This window comes from Dendrobates tinctorius, unplaced genomic scaffold, assembly GCF_039654945.1.
Source record: "Dendrobates tinctorius isolate UK_male_01 unplaced genomic scaffold, ASM3965494v1 ptg000063l, whole genome shotgun sequence".
Classification (NCBI taxonomy): Eukaryota; Metazoa; Chordata; class Amphibia; order Anura; family Dendrobatidae; genus Dendrobates; species Dendrobates tinctorius.
The window spans coordinates 31,808,357-31,828,379 of record NW_027361731.1 but is presented as its reverse complement, the minus strand read 5'-3'; the positions used below and the strand labels follow the sequence as shown (position 1 = coordinate 31,828,379).

General features: G+C 49.1%; 1 pseudogene; it reads right to left on the bottom strand.

The window, feature by feature from the left end:
- Positions 1-15,148: 15,148 nt before the first annotated feature.
- On the bottom strand, positions 15,149-17,211 carry LOC141094096 (UDP-glucuronosyltransferase 1-2 pseudogene; annotated as a pseudogene).
- Between the last annotated feature and the right edge of the window lie 2,812 nt (positions 17,212-20,023).

The window sequence follows — 20,023 nt, the reverse complement described above, 5'->3', positions numbered from 1 at the left end:
CTTGTTAGCATCTTGGAGTGTGAGACCTGGTGCTGGGGAGGACTCCAGAGCGGTGGCCACTTGGTAGTGACATGGAGTGTGAGACCTGGTGCTGGGTAGGACTCCAGAGCAGTGGCCACTTGGTAGTGACATGGAGTGTGAGACCTGGTGCTGGGGAGGACTCCAGAGCGGTGGCCACTTGGTAGTGACATGGAGTGTGAGACCTGGTGCTGCGGAGGACTCCAGAGCGGTGGCCACTTGTTAGCGTCATGGAGTGTGAGACCTGGTGCTGTGGAGGACTCCAGAGCGGTGGTCACTTGTTAGCATCTTGGAGTGTGAGACCTGGTGCTGGGGAGGACTCCAGAGCGGTGGCCACTTGGTAGTGACATGGAGTGTGAGACCTGGTGCTGGGTAGGACTCCAGAGCAGTGGCCACTTGGTAGTGACATGGAGTGTGAGACCTGGTGCTGCGGAGGACTCCAGAGCGGTGGCCACTTGGTAGTGACATGGAGTGTGAGACCTTGTGCTGGGGCGGACTCCAGAGCGGTGGCCACTTGGTAGTGACATGGAGTGTGAGACCTGGTGCTGCGGAGGACTCCAGAGCGGTGGCCACTTGGTAGTGACATGGAGTGTGAGACCTGGTGCTGCGGAGGACTCCAGAGCGGTGGCCACTTGGTAGTGACTTGGAGTGTGAGACCTGGTGCTGTGGAGGACTCCAGAGAGGTGGCCTCTTATTAGCGTCATGGAGTGTGAGACCTGCTGCTGTGGAGGACTCCAGAGCGGTGGCCACTTGTTATTGTTATGGAGTGTGAGATCTGGTGCTGTGGAGGACTCCAGAGCGGTGGCCTCTTATTAGCATCATGGAGTGTGAGACCTGGTGCTGTGGAGGACTCCAGAGCGGTGGCCACTTGTTAGCGTTATGGAGTGTGAGGCCTGGTGCTGTGGAGGACTCCAGAGCGGTGGCCACTTGTTAGCATCATGGAGTGTGAGACCTGGTGCTGGGGAGGACTCCAGAGCGGTGGCCACTTGGCAGCGACATGGAGTGTGAGACCTGGTGCTGCGGAGGACTCCAGAGCGGTGGCCACTTGGTAGTGACATGGAGTGTGAGACCTGGTGCTGTGGAGGATTCCAGAGCGGTGGCCTCTTATTAGCATCATGGAGTGTGAGACCTGGTGCTGGGGAGGACTCCAGAGCGGTGGCCACTTGGTAGTGACATGGAGTGTGAGACCTGGTGCTGCGGAGGACTCCAGAGCGGTGGTCACTTGTTAGCATCTTGGAGTGTGAGACCTGGTGCTGGGGAGGACTCCAGAGCGGTGGCCACTTGGTAGTGACATGGAGGGTAGGACTCCAGAGCAGTGGCCACTTGGTAGTGACATGGAGTGTGAGACCTGGTGCTGCGGAGGACTCCAGAGCGGTGGCCACTTGGTAGTGACATGGAGTGTGAGACCTTGTGCTGGGGCGGACTCCAGAGCGGTGGCCACTTGGTAGTGACATGGAGTGTGAGACCTGGTGCTGCGGAGGACTCCAGAGCGGTGGCCACTTGGTAGTGACATGGAGTGTGAGACCTGGTGCTGCGGAGGACTCCAGAGCGGTGGCCACTTGGTAGTGACATGGAGTGTGAGACCTGGTGCTGTGGAGGATTCCAGAGCGGTGGCCTCTTATTAGCATCATGGAGTGTGAGACCTGGTGCTGGGGAGGACTCCAGAGCGGTGGCCACTTGGTAGTGACATGGAGTGTGAGACCTGGTGCTGCGGAGGACTCCAGAGCGGTGGCCACTTGTTAGCATCATGGAGTGTGAGACCTGGTGCTGCGGAGGACTCCAGAGCGGTGGCCACTTGTTAGCGTCATGGAGTGTGAGACCTGGTGCTGTGGAGGACTCCAGAGCGGTGGTCACTTGTTAGCATCTTGGAGTGTGAGACCTGGTGCTGGGGAGGACTCCAGAGCGGTGGCCACTTGGTAGTGACATGGAGTGTGAGACCTGGTGCTGGGTAGGAATCCAGAGCAGTGGCCACTTGGTAGTGACATGGAGTGTGAGACCTGGTGCTGCGGAGGACTCCAGAGCGGTGGCCACTTGGTAGTGACATGGAGTGTGAGACCTTGTGCTGGGGCGGACTCCAGAGCGGTGGCCACTTGGTAGTGACATGGAGTGTGAGACCTGGTGCTGCGGAGGACTCCAGAGCGGTGGCCACTTGGTAGTGACATGGAGTGTGAGACCTGGTGCTGCGGAGGACTCCAGAGCGGTGGCCACTTGGTAGTGACTTGGAGTGTGAGACCTGGTGCTGTGGAGGACTCCAGAGAGGTGGCCTCTTATTAGCGTCATGGAGTGTGAGACCTGCTGCTGTGGAGGACTCCAGAGCGGTGGCCACTTGTTATTGTTATGGAGTGTGAGATCTGGTGCTGTGGAGGACTCCAGAGCGGTGGCCTCTTATTAGCATCATGGAGTGTGAGACCTGGTGCTGTGGAGGACTCCAGAGCGGTGGCCACTTGTTAGCGTTATGGAGTGTGAGGCCTGGTGCTGTGGAGGACTCCAGAGCGGTGGCCACTTGTTAGCATCATGGAGTGTGAGACCTGGTGCTGGGGAGGACTCCAGAGCGGTGGCCACTTGGCAGCGACATGGAGTGTGAGACCTGGTGCTGCGGAGGACTCCAGAGCGGTGGCCACTTGGTAGTGACATGGAGTGTGAGACCTGGTGCTGTGGAGGATTCCAGAGCGGTGGCCTCTTATTAGCATCATGGAGTGTGAGACCTGGTGCTGGGGAGGACTCCAGAGCGGTGGCCACTTGGTAGTGACATGGAGTGTGAGACCTGGTGCTGCGGAGGACTCCAGAGCGGTGGCCACTTGTTAGCATCATGGAGTGTGAGACCTGGTGCTGGGTAGGACTCCAGAGCGGTGGCCACTTGGTAGTGACATGGAGTGTGAGACCTGGTGCTAGGGAGGACTCCAGAGCGGTGGCCACTTGGTAGTGACATGGAGTGTGAGACCTGGTGCTGGGTAGGACTCCAGAGCGGTGGCCACTTGGTAGTGACATGGAGTGTGAGACCTGGTGCTGCGGAGGACTCCAGAGTGGTGGCCACTTGTTAGCGTCATGGAGTGTGAGACCTGGTGCTGCGGAGGACTCCAGAGCGGTGGTCACTTGTTAGCATCTTGGAGTGTGAGACCTGGTGCTGGGGAGGACTCCAGAGCGGTGGCCACTTGGTAGTGACATGGAGTGTGAGACCTGGTGCTGGGTAGGACTCCAGAGCAGTGGCCACTTGGTAGTGACATGGAGTGTGAGACCTGGTGCTGGGGAGGACTCCAGAGCGGTGGCCACTTGGTAGTGACATGGAGTGTGAGACCTGGTGCTGGGGAGGACTCCAGAGCGGTGGCCACTTGCTAGTGACATGGAGTGTGAGACCTGGTGCTGCGGAGGACTCCAGAGCGGTGGTCACTTGTTAGCATCTTGGAGTGTGAGACCTGGTGCTGGGGAGGACTCCAGAGCGGTGGCCACTTGGTAGTGACATGGAGTGTGAGACCTGGTGCTGGGTAGGACTCCAGAGCAGTGGCCACTTGGTAGTGACATGGAGTGTGAGACCTGGTGCTGGGGAGGACTCCAGAGCGGTGGCCACTTGGTAGTGACATGGAGTGTGAGACCTGGTGCTGCGGAGGACTCCAGAGCGGTGGTCACTTGTTAGCATCTTGGAGTGTGAGACCTGGTGCTGGGGAGGACTCCAGAGCGGTGGCCACTTGGTAGTGACATGGAGTGTGAGACCTGGTGCTGCGGAGGACTCCATGTCACTACCAAGTGGCCACCACTCTGGAGTCCTCCGCAGCACCAGGTCTCACACTCCATGTCACTACCAAGTGGCCACCGCTCTGGAGTCCTCCCCAGCACCAGGTCTCACACTCCAAGATGCTAACAAGTGACCACCGCTCTGGAGTCCTCCACAGCACCAGGTCTCACACTCCATGACGCTAACAAGTGGCCACCGCTCTGGAGTCCTCCGCAGCACCAGGTCTCACACTCCATGTCACTACCAAGTGGCCACCGCTCTGGAGTCCTCCCCAGCACCAGGTCTCACACTCCATGTCACTACCAAGTGGCCACCACTCTGGAGTGTGAGACCTGGTGCTGCGGAGGACTCCAGAGCGGTGGCCACTTGGTAGTGACTTGGAGTGTGAGACCTGGTGCTGGGGAGGACTCCAGAGCAGTGGCCACTTGGTAGTGACATGGAGTGTGAGACCTGGTGCTGCGGACGACTCCAGAGCGGTGGCCACTTGGTAGTGCCATGGAGTGTGAGACCTGGTGCTGCGGAGGACTCCAGAGCGGTGGCCACTTGTTAGCGTCATGGAGTGTGAGACCTGGTGCTGCGGAGGACTCCAGAGCGGTGGCCACTTGTTAGCATCATGGAGTGTGAGACCTGGTGCTAGGGAGGACTCCAGAGCGGTGGCCACTTGGTAGTGACATGGAGTGTGATACCTGGTGCTGGGTAGGACTCCAGAGCGGTGGCCACTTGGTAGTGACATGGAGTGTGAGACCTGGTGCTAGGGAGGACTCCAGAGCGGTGGCCACTTGGTAGTGACATGGAGTGTGAGACCTGGTGCTGGGTAGGACTCCAGAGCGGTGGCCACTTGGTAGTGACATGGAGTGTGAGACCTGGTGCTGCGGAGGACTCCAGAGCGGTGGCCACTTGTTAGCGTCATGGAGTGTGAGACCTGGTGCTGCGGAGGACTCCAGAGCGGTGGTCACTTGTTAGCATCTTGGAGTGTGAGACCTGGTGCTGGGGAGGACTCCAGAGCGGTGGCCACTTGGTAGTGACATGGAGTGTGAGACCTGGTGCTGGGTAGGACTCCAGAGCAGTGGCCACTTGGTAGTGACATGGAGTGTGAGACCTGGTGCTGGGGAGGACTCCAGAGCGGTGGCCACTTGGTAGTGACATGGAGTGTGAGACCTGGTGCTGGGGAGGACTCCAGAGCGGTGGCCACTTGCTAGTGACATGGAGTGTGAGACCTGGTGCTGCGGAGGACTCCAGAGCGGTGGTCACTTGTTAGCATCTTGGAGTGTGAGACCTGGTGCTGGGGAGGACTCCAGAGCGGTGGCCACTTGGTAGTGACATGGAGTGTGAGACCTGGTGCTGGGTAGGACTCCAGAGCAGTGGCCACTTGGTAGTGACATGGAGTGTGAGACCTGGTGCTGGGGAGGACTCCAGAGCGGTGGCCACTTGGTAGTGACATGGAGTGTGAGACCTGGTGCTGCGGAGGACTCCAGAGCGGTGGTCACTTGTTAGCATCTTGGAGTGTGAGACCTGGTGCTGGGGAGGACTCCAGAGCGGTGGCCACTTGGTAGTGACATGGAGTGTGAGACCTGGTGCTGCGGAGGACTCCATGTCACTACCAAGTGGCCACCACTCTGGAGTCCTCCGCAGCACCAGGTCTCACACTCCATGTCACTACCAAGTGGCCACCGCTCTGGAGTCCTCCCCAGCACCAGGTCTCACACTCCAAGATGCTAACAAGTGACCACCGCTCTGGAGTCCTCCACAGCACCAGGTCTCACACTCCATGACGCTAACAAGTGGCCACCGCTCTGGAGTCCTCCGCAGCACCAGGTCTCACACTCCATGTCACTACCAAGTGGCCACCGCTCTGGAGTCCTCCCCAGCACCAGGTCTCACACTCCATGTCACTACCAAGTGGCCACCACTCTGGAGTGTGAGACCTGGTGCTGCGGAGGACTCCAGAGCGGTGGCCACTTGGTAGTGACTTGGAGTGTGAGACCTGGTGCTGGGGAGGACTCCAGAGCAGTGGCCACTTGGTAGTGACATGGAGTGTGAGACCTGGTGCTGCGGAGGACTCCAGAGCGGTGGCCACTTGTTAGCGTCATGGAGTGTGAGACCTGGTGCTGCGGAGGACTCCAGAGCGGTGGCCACTCTGTGATGAAGAGCTTTGGACTAAGGGTATGTGCGCACGTTGCGGATTTGCTGGGGATCGGCGGCAGATTGGCTAGTGATTTACAATACAATGTTATTCTATGGGGAAAAAAAAACGCTGTGCACATGCAGCGGAAAAATCTGCGCCGAAATGCAGCGGTTTATTTTCCGCAGCATGTCACTTCTTTGTGTGGATTCCGCAGCGTTTTTACACCTATTCCATTATAGGAATCCGCAGGCGAAATCCGCAATAAATCTGCAGGAAATCCGCATAAAAAACGCGCGGATTTTGACCTGCGGATTCTGCCAAAAGTTGCAGATTCCGCGCGGAAAATTTCGCACAGCAATCCGCAACGTGTACACATACCCTTAGGGTGCAGCCCTGTCTGACTCCCCGGCTCTGCTGGAAATCAGCCGTTCTTCTACCGTTCACACTCGTGCTGCAGCAGTTCTCGGTGTAGGAGCTTTTGATGACATCATAGGTCTTTCCTCCTATTCCGCTCTCCAGCAGTTTCAGTTACAGCCCGGGGACCACACCGAGTCACAGGCCTTTGTAAAATCCACAAAACAAGCGTACATCTTCTCGCGCTTTGTGCTGTGGACATGGCACGATGTATATGTGGTCAGTAGTGCCGGGGGGGTTTGTATGAGCCCTGCTTGGCTTGTGCTCGCATGTTTGTTGCACTTCAATGTTTGAGATCAAACAAATGTAAATATTAGTGAAAAAGAACACAAATAATCACAAAATGCAGTTTGTAAATGAAGGTCTTTATTATTAAAGGGAAAAAAATCCAAACCTCCAGGGTCCTGTGTGAAAAAGTGATTCCCCTCCCTTAAAACACTAACTAACTGTGCCTTCTCATATGTATGGGAAGCTGAGGTCACATTCCCCACAGTCACATGGTATAATTACTGCAACACCTGTTCTCAATCAAGAAATCACTTAAATGTGACCTGCCTGACAAATTGAAGTAGACCAAAAGATCCTCAAAAGCTGGACCTTTTCTTTTTTTTTTCCCGTAATAATAAAGACCTTCATTTAACAACTGAATTTTGTGCTTACTTGTGTTATCTTTGTCTAATATTTACATTTGTTTGGTGATCTGAAACATTTACATGTGACAAACAGGCAGAATACACATTTTTCACGCAACTGTATATATGTCAGCCCCTGCTGTACATTCCTTTAATGTGTATACCCCTATAATGTATATCACTCCCTGCTTTATACCCCTATTATGTATGGAGAACCCCTGATGTACACCCCCTGCTATGTAGACCTATAATGTATGTACACCCCCTGCTATATACCCCTATGATGTATATACACCCCCTGCTGTATACCAGGGCTGTGGAGTCGGTAAGCCAAACCTGCGACTCCGACTCCGACTCCTCAATTTCCCTTACACCGACTCCGACTCCGACTCCACGACTCCGACTCCGACTCCCACACATATTGCTTATATTTAAGTGAAAAATTTATTGTAGTACAATGTGAACCTCAGACATTTAATCATTTTTATGATCCAATAATCAAGATATTTAGATAGAACAGAATATATATTGGTGTACTACCCGGCTTTCATTCTTTTTGGTACAGATACGATATGGATAGACAGATATGGATAAATGGATATATAGATAGAGCAGATTTCGAATCTGCTTTTGCTATTGAAAACATTATCTATGAGCTCAAAAACCTTTCAGGTGATGCAGTTTTTTAAAAAGATGATCAGCTTTTGCAGCTGAAAAACGTATCCTCAAAAAACACAGGAAAAACGCTGTGTGTGAATGTAGCCTTAGATCAGGAATAGAACAGTCATTTATAGGACATTTCATAACTTTCCCAAACTCCTATGAAAAAATATTCAGCACATCCTGCATTGAATTACTGTACCCAATTTATTATATATTTTAGGAGTCGGAGTCGGTCCATTTTATACCGACTCCAACTCCGACTCCACCAAAATGAGCACCGACTCCGACTCCACGACTCCGACTCCGACTCCACAGCCCTGCTGTATACCCCTATGATGTATGTACACCCCCTGCAGTATACCCCTATAATGTATGTAGACGCCCTGCTGTATACACCTGTAATGTATAAATATGTACACCCACTGCTATATACCCCTATAATGTATGTACAGCCCCTGCAGTATACCCCTATAATGTATGTAGACGCCCTGCTGTATACACCTGTAATGTATAAATATGTACACCCCCTGCTATATACCCCTATGATGTATATAGACCCCCTGCTGTATACCCCTATAATGTATGTACACCCCCTGCAGTATACCCCTATAATGTATATACACTCCCTGCTTTATACCCCTATTATGTATGGAGAACCCCTGATGTAGACCCCCTGCAGTATACCCCTATAATGTATGTAGACGCCCTGCTGTATACACCTGTAATGTATAAATATGTATACCCACTGCTATATACCCCTATGATGTATATACACCCCCTGCTGTATACCCCTATAATGTATGTACACCCCCTGCAGTATACCCCTATGATGTATGTACAGCCCCAGCTATATACCCCTATTATGTATGGAGAACCCCTGATGTAGACACCCTGCTGTATACCCCTATAATGTATGTACACCCCCTGCAGTATACACCTGTAATGTATAAATATGTACACCCACTGCTATATACCCCTATGATGTATATACACCCCCTGCTGTATACCCCTATAATGTATGTACAGCCCCAGCTATATACCCCAATAATGTGTGTAGACCCCCTGCTGTATACACCTGTAATGTATAAATATGTACACCCCCTGCTATATACCCCTATAATGTATGTACACCCCCTGCTATATACCCCTATAATGTATGTACACCCCCTGCAGTATACCCCTATAATGTACAGTGGGGAAAAAAAGTATTTAGTCAGTCAGCAATAGTGCAAGTTCCACCACTTAAAAAGATGAGAGGCGTCTGTAATTTACATCATAGGTAGACCTCAACTATGGGAGACAAACTGAGAAAAAAAAATCCAGAAAATCACATTGTCTGTTTTTTTTTCATTTTATTTGCATATTATGGTGGAAAATAAGTATTTGGTCAGAAACAAGCAATCAAGATTTCTGGCTCTCACAGACCTGTAACTTCTTCTTTAAGAGTCTCCTCTTTCCTCCACTCATTACCTGTAGTAATGGCACCTGTTTAAACTTGTTATCAGTATAAAAAGACACCTGTGCACACCCTCAAACAGTCTGACTCCAAACTCCACTATGGTGAAGACCAAAGAGCTGTCAAAGGACACCAGAAACAAAATTGTAGCCCTGCACCAGGCTGGGAAGACTGAATCTGCAATAGCCAACCAGCTTGGAGTGAAGAAATCAACTGTGGGAGCAATAATTAGAAAATGGAAGACATACAAGACCACTGATAATCTCCCTCGATCTGGTGCTCCACGCAAAATCCCACCCCGTGGGGTCAGAATGATCACAAGAACGGTGAGCAAAAATCCCAGAACCACGCGGGGGGACCTAGTGAATGAACTGCAGAGAGCTGGGACCAATGTAACAAGGCCTACCATAAGTAACACACTACGCCACCATGGACTCAGATCCTGCAGTGCCAGACGTGTCCCACTGCTTAAGCCTGTACATGTCTGGGCCCGTCTGAAGTTTGCTAGAGAGCATTTGGATGATCCAGAGGAGTTTTGGGAGAATGTCCTATGGTCTGATGAAACCAAACTGGAACTGTTTGGTAGAAACACAACTTGTCGTGTTTGGAGGAAAAAGAATACTGAGTTGCATCCATCAAACACCATACCTACTGTAAAGCATGGTGGTGGAAACATCATGCTTTGGGGCTGTTTCTCTGCAAAGGGGCCAGGACGACTGATCCGGGTACATGAAAGAATGAATGGGGCCATGTATCGTGAGATTTTGAGTGCAAACCTCCTTCCATCAGCAAGGGCATTGAAGATGAAACGTGGCTGGGTCTTTCAACATGACAATGATCCAAAGCACACCGCCAGGGCAACGAAGGAGTGGCTTCGTAAGAAGCATTTCAAGGTCCTGGAGTGGCCTAGCCAGTCTCCAGATCTCAACCCTATAGAAAACCTTTGGAGGGAGTTGAAAGTCCGTGTTGCCAAGCGAAAAGCCCAAAACATCACTGCTCTAGAGGAGATCTGCATGGAGGAATGGGCCAACATACCAACAACAGTGTGTGGCAACCTTGTGAAGACTTACAGAAGACGTTTGACCTCTGTCATTGCCAACAAAGGATATATCACAAAGTATTGAGATGAAATTTTGTTTCTGACCAAATACTTATTTTCCACCATAATATGCAAATAAAATGAAAAAAAAAACAGACAATGTGATTTTCTGGATTTTTTTTTCTCAGTTTGTCTCCCATAGTTGAGGTCTATCTATAATGTAAATTACAGACGCCTCTCATCTTTTTAAGTGGTGGAACTTGCACTATTGCTGACTGACTAAATACTTTTTTTCCCCACTGTATATACACCCCCTGCTGTATACACCTGTAATGTATAAATATGTACACCCCCTGCTATATACCCTGTGAGGTAGCGCTGTCATTCAAGGTTGGGGGACACTCGCTTGGCAGCGAATATGTCAGATCCGGCAACGGGTTTTCATAAACATCATCACAGTCCATGAGGTTTATTCATTATCCCCAAATGATATGCAACAGTCTTACAGCAGACAGCAGGGCATCTTCACACTGGAGCTCTGCTCCCCTATAGCCCTCCTAGTCACACAGGCTGTGCTTCATCTAGCCAACAGGCTATACAGTCTCTCAGTTGCAGTCTCGTCTCCGGGTTACCTTGCATGCTGCTTTACACTGCAAACGTTCATTCCCTCTCCCTGGGAACTGTCAGGCACACCTCGCCATTAGTCACAGCATCCACACGTTCTGTTAGGAAGACAGACACCTCTTTGCACGAGACCTTCCAAACGGACCAATCGGGTCCCAGCATTCACCACCATGTGACCAGACCTCAGGTACCTTATATGGAGGATATGTATGATGGGTATATGGGCACTCGACTATGGGATGGAGGATGTATGACGGGTATATGGGCACTGGACTACGGGATGGAGGATGTGTATGACGGGTATATGGACACAGGACTATGGGATGGAGGATATGTATGATGGGTATATGGGCACTGGACTATGGGATGGAGGATATGTATGATGGGTATATGGGCACAGGACTATGGGATGGAGGATATGTATGACGGGTATATGGGCACGGGACTATTGGATGGAGGAAATGTATGACGGGTATATGGGCACAGGACTATGGGATGGAGGATATGTATGATGGGTATATGGGCACTGGACTATGGGATGGAGGATATGTATGATGGGTATATGGGCAAAGGACTATGAGATGGAGGATATGTATGACGGGTATATGGGCACTCGACTATGGGATGGAGGATGTATGACGGGTATATGGGCACTGGACTACGGGATGGAGGATATGTATGACGGGTATATGGGCACTGGACTACGGGATGGAGGATGTATGACGGGTATATGGGCACGGGACTACGGGATGGAGGATATGTATGACGGGTATATGGGCACGGGACTACGGGATGGCGGATATGTATGACGGGTATATGGGCACTCGACTATGGGATGGCGGATATGTATGACGGGTATATGGGCACTCGACTATGGGATGGAGGAAATGTATGACGGGTATATGGGCACTGGACTATTGGATGGAGGATATGTATGATGGGTATATGGGCAAAGGACTATGAGATGGAGGATATGTATGACGGGTATATGGGCACTCGACTATGGGATGGAGGATGTATGACGGGTATATGGGCACGGGACTACGGGATGGTGGATATGTATGACGGGTATATGGGCACTGGACTACGGGATGGAGGATGTATGACGGGTATATGGGCACGGGACTACGGAATGGCGGATATGTATGACGGGTATATGGGCACTGGACTACGGGATGGAGGATATGTATGACTGGTATATGGGCACTGGACTACGGAATGGAGGCTATGTATGACGGGTATATGGGCACGGGACTAAGGGATGGAGGCTATGTATGACGGGTATATGGGCACGGGACTACGGGATGGAGGCTATGTATGACGGGTATATGGGCACGGGACTACGGGATGGAGGCTATGTATGACGGGTTTATGGGCACGGGACTACGGGATGGAGGATATGTATGACGGGTATATGGACACAGGACTACGGGATGGAGGATATGTATGACGGGTATATGGGCACTGGACTATGGGATGGAGGATATGTATGATGGGTATATGGGCACAGGACTATGGGATGGAGGATATGTATGACGGGTATATGGGCACTGGACTATTGGATGGAGGAAATGTATGACGGGTATATGGGGAAAGGACTATGAGATGGAGGATATGTATGACGGGTATATGGGCACTCGACTATGGGATCGAGGATGTATGACGGGTATATGGGCACGGGACTACGGGATGGTGGATGTATGACGGGTATATGGGCACGGGACTACGGAATGGCGGATATGTATGACCGGTATATGGGCACTGGACTACGGGATGGAGGATATGTATGACGGGTATATAGAGACACGGGACTATGGGATGGAGGATATGTATGACGGGTATATGGGCACAGGACTATGGGATGGAGGATATGTATGATGGGTATATGGGTACTGGACTATGGGATGGAGGATGGGTATATGGGCACTGGACTATGGGATGGAGGATACGTATGACGGGTATATGGGCACGGGACTATGGGATGGCGGATATGTATATGGGCACTGGACTATGGGATGGCGGATATGTATGATGGGTATATGGGCACAGGACTTTGGGATGGAGGATGTGTGATGGGTATATGGGCACTGGACTATGGGATGGAGGATATGTATGATGGGTATATGGGCACGGGACTATGGGATGGCGGATATATATGATGGGTATATGGGCATGGGACTATGGGATGGAGGATAATTATTATTTGCTATAACTAACCGCAGTTAGTTACTATGCCCGGGCAGCGCCGGGCTCTTCAGCTAGTGTGTATATATATATATATATATACACACATACTTGTCAGCAGCTGCCTGGCACTGGTCACTAAAGCTTAGTTTACCTCCTACTATACACCAAAGTCTTTTTCAGTGACAGTTTTACCATTTAGTACATAATTATACATTTTATGTCAGCAGGCCAAGTGCATAACCTTACATTTATCGCCATTAAACTTCAATTGCCAAGCCTCCAACTTACATAAATCCCTCTGCAACATTAAACTATGCTCTGTGCTGATTACCTTGTAGAGTTAGAATTGTGCGAATATTAAAATTGTCTTCTGTATGCTAACTACAAGTTCATTAATAAATGTTAAAAAGAGGGACCAATACTGACCCCTGTGGTACCCAGTGCTACCTGTGACCCAACCTGAATGTGTTCCATTGATAACTACCCTTTGTTTCCTATCACTAAGCCAATTGTAAACTCAGCTATACATGATACCCTAGTCCCATTACTCTCATTTTATATACCAACCTTTTGTGTGGCCTCATATGAAACGCCTTTGAAAGTTCATATGAACAACAACCACTGTGCTTCCGTGGTCCATCCTGGAACTTATCTCCTGTGAGGACACAGCATTTTACCTTAGTCAGATGTCTATTTTCAATAATCCAGGAGGAATAGACTGTTATCTATATGTTGACTTTTGAATTGATAGGTTTCTTTCTGGCTGGTCAACAAAAAAGACTTTTGTTCCTGTAAACCTATAATGTTGACGTGTAATTTGGCAATTTGATGTAACATATTGTTCTCTTATTGTGGATGACTAGTGACACTGGGTCATGGAACAATGATGTCTTACTGATATGTTGATTACACATTGTCCAGCCCAGCCAGTTTGTTGACTTGCAAAATAGAGTAGGAAAAAATATGCAAATTGATTACATAAACAATGTAAGTTGGTCTCCTCTCCATTCTTCTCTTTTACCTGAAAATGCTGGATGATGGACAGTTGCTAACTATAAAAAAAGAGGTTATATACCCCTGTAACATCAGACAGATATAACTCCAGCCAGCCAAGAGATCCAAAGAACCAGAGACCCTCTACAGGACAGCAGCCAAAACATCATGGCTCCATCACCAGGGACACATTAGTCATTCGAACAGCATGCCAGTTTAGGGGACCATGGCCCCGGCTGGAAGAATACAAATCTGCTCCATTGAGCATTGAGAACCCATGGATACATTTGGGGTAGTCAGAAATGGCACCTGCCAGTCGCCTGGCTCCATAGAGATGTTCGGACAAGCCAGATTGTGGACCTCCGGTCAACTGGCCATGTACCTGACTGTCATCTTCCTAAGCTTGTCATTACCTCCTCTCTGTGTCACAGGTGGGGTAGTCAGCCCTGAAGTCACAGCTGCTCTTATCCCGGCTAGTCAGCAGAAGGGTGAGACTGTAAATTGCACCTGCTGACATCCCATGTCTCCACACCTCCTCATAGAAGCTGATCAGATGAGTCTGACAGAACTGATCCCCCATAAACCAAGTATGATACTGGGGCATGAGGCTATTCTTATTGAGATACTCCAGATTAGAAAAGGCCCCAATACTGACTCCTTTGGTACCCCACTGTTAACTGTGACCCAGAATATATAATACTATATATGATACTTCAGAATAGCCTTTATTAGAAAACCCTCAAGGATTTTCCCCACAGCTGAGGGTACACTTCATGGCCTATAGTTTCCAGGCTCAGATTTTGTCCCCTTTTTGAATACTGACATCACATTTACTCTGCAGTACAGACTCTGTTATTAATTCTTGTGTTAATGACATTGTGGATGGGATTGGGAGTAAAGTTTCAGTTTTTGCTGATGACACAAAACTTTATAAGATAATAAAAACTCAGTTAAATTGTATAACATTCCAGAAAGGTCTAGATAAGCTCTAAGTCAGGTCAACACATGGACGATGAATGTTAATGCAGGTAAATGTGTCGTTAGGGGTCTCCTAGAACTAGAATAGTAAGGTCACCAGGAAGCTGTACAGCGGAGCTCAATGTCAGACAGCAGCTGCAAAAGCAAATACATTAGGGAGCATAAAAGTCATGATCACATGGAGGCGCGATTACATTTACCTGATCCACAATGACCTCAGCAATATAGGGGTAAATTCACATCATACCCTGCGGTGTGCAGTAGGCACGTTCAGCAAAAACACATAGGATAAAAACAAAAGTTTTATTTTATCTTCCATATAAAAGTTGTAATAACTTTTTTTCAGCTGTATTATAGTCCATTCTCACAATGCATCCCTTGCGAAAACTGCAGCCACGCCGCCCAAATTTTGCAAAACTCATGGCTAAAAAAGCTATTTGAGACTGCACACGTAGGGCTGGAGCACGATGTGGACGGTGCTGAAGACCATAAACTCTGGAGCTCATGATCTCTTTTTCTTACTTCTTGGTTTTCTTCTGCAGCAGGATCTCAGGAATGCGCAAGTCATATAAAAGGTGAGAAGAAAAGCCAGAAGAAGAACAGCAGTAACATCGAGGAGATAATACTGGTACCACAGAAGGTCATTGCCGACAGCATGAAGATGTTTGGCTCCTCCATGGCGCATGACAAACTCTGTCCAGAACACAGCCAAGTCTCTTGGTGGCATGGGGACATCATGGTGCAGTTCAGAAAGGTGTTTCATGGCACGGCTGTAGGAAGAGTCATCAATAACTAGACGCACAGCACTGAATATATCCTGGGCAGTGACATCTTGTGTGTTCTCCAGGAGGACAGCAGCTCCTCGGGTCTTCAGGCGAAGGATATTTTCATACTGGTCACCAAAGAGCGGGAACCCCACAATGGGAACACCATGGCAAATAGCTTCATAGACTCCATTTTCTCCACCGTGTGCTAAGAACACTTTGGTTTTAGGGTGACTGAGAAGATCATTTTGTGGAAGCCAGTCAACGGTCATGGTGTTATTTCCAAGGGTGTCCAGATGTTCTCCAGTGTAACGCCAAATCACTCGCTCCTTGAGCTGCACTAATCCAGCTGCAATCTCTCTGGCGATGTTGAGCGGCAATGTCTTTACAATGGTGCCCAAGGAGAAGACCACAACTCCATGTTCAGAGTTGTCCATGAAGTTTTGGATATCCTGAGAGAGAGGCTTGGGGGGTCTACATTGGAAACCACCAATATACACGGCATTAGGCATGGTCGGCCGCGGGAACTCAAACACGAAGTCGACTTTCATCAGGTAAATGTCGGCTCTCTTGTACATGTCCAGCAGGCTCACGTCAGTGTTGAGATAGCGTTGAACCAATTTGTCATAAACTGGGAATATAAGGAAGTGGCTGGCCACCTGGTAGAGGCAATAAAGTGCCACATTTTTCATTCTTTCTGAGAAAACCATAACATCTGTTACTCTGGAGTTTATAACAGGCACGTAAGAGAGCGGAGATGGTCCAATGGTGAAATGAACATCTTCTATGGGCATCCACCTTCCGAAAAACACAATAGGAAGCTTCAAGTAATGAGCCAACATCACTCCGGCTACATTATAGGGGTCAGCAAGAATCACATCAAAACCACCGCTCTTAAGACCTTCCAGAATCACTTGATTATCAAATAAGGCCCCGATAGCAACAGTGGCAAGCTCGGTGCTCGTCCGTAGGGCTTGGATGAACTCCCATGCCAAGGTGAAGGATGACCCATGCTTGGTGAATGCTTGTTGGAAAATCCAATTCAAGGCGTAGTCTTCAAATTCCTTCCTGCTCATTGCTTGTTGCACGGACATGGGGACAGTCAACAGCGTGAAGTCTTCAGATGTCTCCTCAATATACAGACTGGTAGATGGTCTAAGGACGGTCAGTTCGTGTCCTCTCTGCACCAGCTCCATCATTAGGATTTTGATGTTAATCCAATGGCTTCCTTCTACCGGTACCACCAGGATTTTTCCAGCTTGTGCACAGGTTAGGAGCAGGACACCGGACAAGAGGGAAACCCCCCACATCTTGTTGACGACAATCATGGCAGAGAAGTTCACCGTCTGGAAGATCTTCTGGATTCTATGGCTTCCTATTGTGCAGAAAGGAGGAACGTCTCTAATTTCATAGTGTGCAGAGTCATCCTGGTCATAGATGAGCTCCTCCCATGGTCTCTATACCAAGGTCTTGACACTATGTGAAGCACAGGAAATGTTCATACTCCTAGCTTTCCTTCACCTTGTAGATAGTCATGGCCTCCCTCTCCTTCAGCAGATTCCAGGCTGTGCAATGAACTTTACCCCGAGGGCGGGGAGCAATTCTGAGTGAGATGTCGTTCTCTGGAGTCTGGCCAAAAGCCATGGGTTGATTACTTTACTACACTATGAAGGTAATAAAAGGGCAACCACCAAGCAAATATCTGTATAGTATAGGGAGGTTAAAGGAACGCAAAAAAAAAAAAAAAGAAAGAAAAATAGCAGTAAATATCGGGCTGGAAATGCCCAAGTAAACTCTAAGCTAAAGTCGCACTAAGGGTACCGTTACACCTAGCGACTCATCAGCGATCCCGACTAGCGATATGACGCGGTCAGGATCACTGGTGCATCGCTAGGTGGTCGCTAGTGAGCTGCCACTCAGGCAGATCTCACCAGCGACATCGCAGGGGACGGGGATCGCTACTTACCTGTCAGACGCGGCGATCCTGCGTCCTCCCGCCCGGCTCCACGCGTCGCTCGTCGTCACAGCAGGAAGCGCTGAAGGAAGTGGCCGACGAGGAATGGTCCAGGAGCTTCTCGCGCGATCAGCGATAACCAGCGGAGGAGCCAGTCGGAGGTAAGTATCACATGCATCGCTATCGCTAGTAATATCGCTACAACGTCACAAAATCGGTGACTTTACAGCGATATTGCTAGCGATATCGCAGTGTGTAACGGGGGCTTAACACTTTGTAATGGGGTGGTATCACGTTCCAGTCCCACGAATTAAAGTCTTCTCTTTTCTAAAGTAAATAGAGCTAATTAAATTAGGTCTATTTACTCTAGAAAAGAGAAGACTTAGGGGAGACCTAATATATATGTACAAGTATATCAGAGGGCAATACAGAGATCTCTCCAATGAACTGTTTGTACCAAGGACTGTGACAAGAACAAGGGGGCATTCTCTTCGTTTGGAGGAAAGACAATTTCTGCACCAGCATAGAAGAGGGTTCTTCACGGTAAGAGCAGTGAGGCTCTGGAATTCTCTTCCTGAGGAAGTGGTGATGGCCAACTCACTGAATGAATGTAAGAAAGGAATGGATGCTTTTCTTGTGAGTAACAGTATAGAAGGTTACGAAGAACAGAATATTATAGGTAGATGGTTGACTCAGCTTAGGGGAAGGAATTTTTTTTCCCTATGGAGAAAATTGGCTTCTACTCTGTGGGTTTTTTGCCTTCCCCAGGATCAACAATGCAGAACAGCTGCACTAAAAATAGGCTGAACTAGATGGACATAAGGTCTTCCTTCAGCCTTCAAAACTATGTTATGTTACTATGAGCCCATACCTTTCATACTACATGACAATATCCTGCTGGCTTTAGCAGCCACTGATTGACATTGTGCTGTTATAAAGTAGGTGACTTACAAGTACACAAAGATCCTTCTTTACAAGTGACTCTCCTAGTTATACTCCCCCTAGAACATACAATGCTGGCAGAATATTACACCCAGATCCTGCTCTACAAGTGACTCTCCTGGTTATACTCCCCTAGTACATACAATGCTGGCAGAATATTACACCCAGATCCTGCTCTACAAGTGACTCTCCTGGTTATACTCCCTCTAGATCATACAATGCTGGCAGAATATTACACCCAGATCCTGCTCTACAAGTCACTGTCCTATTTATAATCTCTCTAGAACATACAATGCTGGCAGAATATAAGGCCGGGGTCACACTGGCGAGGAATACGGACGAGTGAGAGGCGTTAAAAGCACGCATTAGACACGGACCAATGATTCTCTGTGGGGCAGCTCCCATCAGCCGTATATTTCTCATCCGTATTCTACGGTCCGTGCCAATCACAGCATGCTGCGATTGTCAGCGTACTACGGCCGTAGTACGCCAATGCAAGTCTATGGCTGCACAAAAAATACGGATTACACACGGACCACACGTGTGACTTGCGAGAAATACGCACCCGGTGTCTTTTAGCAAAGCCGGCAATTCAGTGCACGATACAGTAAACTCACACTGACAGGTTTAATAAAGAAAGAAAGAATAGATATAGACACATAGAATACATATATAAAACCTGTCATAGGGCTCCATTATATGTCCATTTTGCAAGGCGGCGAGAAAATCTCGCCATACGGATTACATACGGATGCTGACATGCGCAAAATACGCGACCACACCTTGATTACGGATGACATACGGAGCACTGTTTAGGGGCCATTCATCCGTATTACGCATGTAAAATACTGACCGTATTTTGTGTCGGTTAGTGTGACCCCGGCCTTACACCCAGACCCAGCTCTACAAGTGACTCTCCTGGATATACTCCCTCTTGAACATACAATGCTGGCAGAATATTACACCCAGATCCTGCTCTACAAGTGACTCTTCTAGTTATACTCCCTCGAGAACATACAATGCTGGCAGAATATTACACCCAGATCCTGCTCTACAAGTGACTCTCCTAGTTATACTCCCTCGAGAACATACAATGCTGGCAGAATATTACACCCAGATCCTGCTCTACAAGTGACTCTCTGTTATGAATGGGTCACCGAGGAGAAAAAAGCAAAACAAGCTAAGTCACAGAAAACCAGAGTGGTTGGTAACTATGCAGATTGCAGATTCCTGATCCTACCACACAACTAGCAGCAGCCGTGGAGTGTGCCTACGATGTTCCTAGACGCCTCGTCACAGCCGGAGGACTAAATAAGCCTGAAGCATGAAAAGGAAAAAACTAACTGCCCAAGAGCAGACCCCAAAGGAAAGACAGCCCCCCACATGTATTGACGGTGAAACAAGATGAAAGCACAAACACAGGCAGGAAAATAGGCTGAGCAAACGATGGGGCCCAAACTAACTAGAAAGGAAAGGCACTGTCTGCAACCGGCAAAAAACCCTA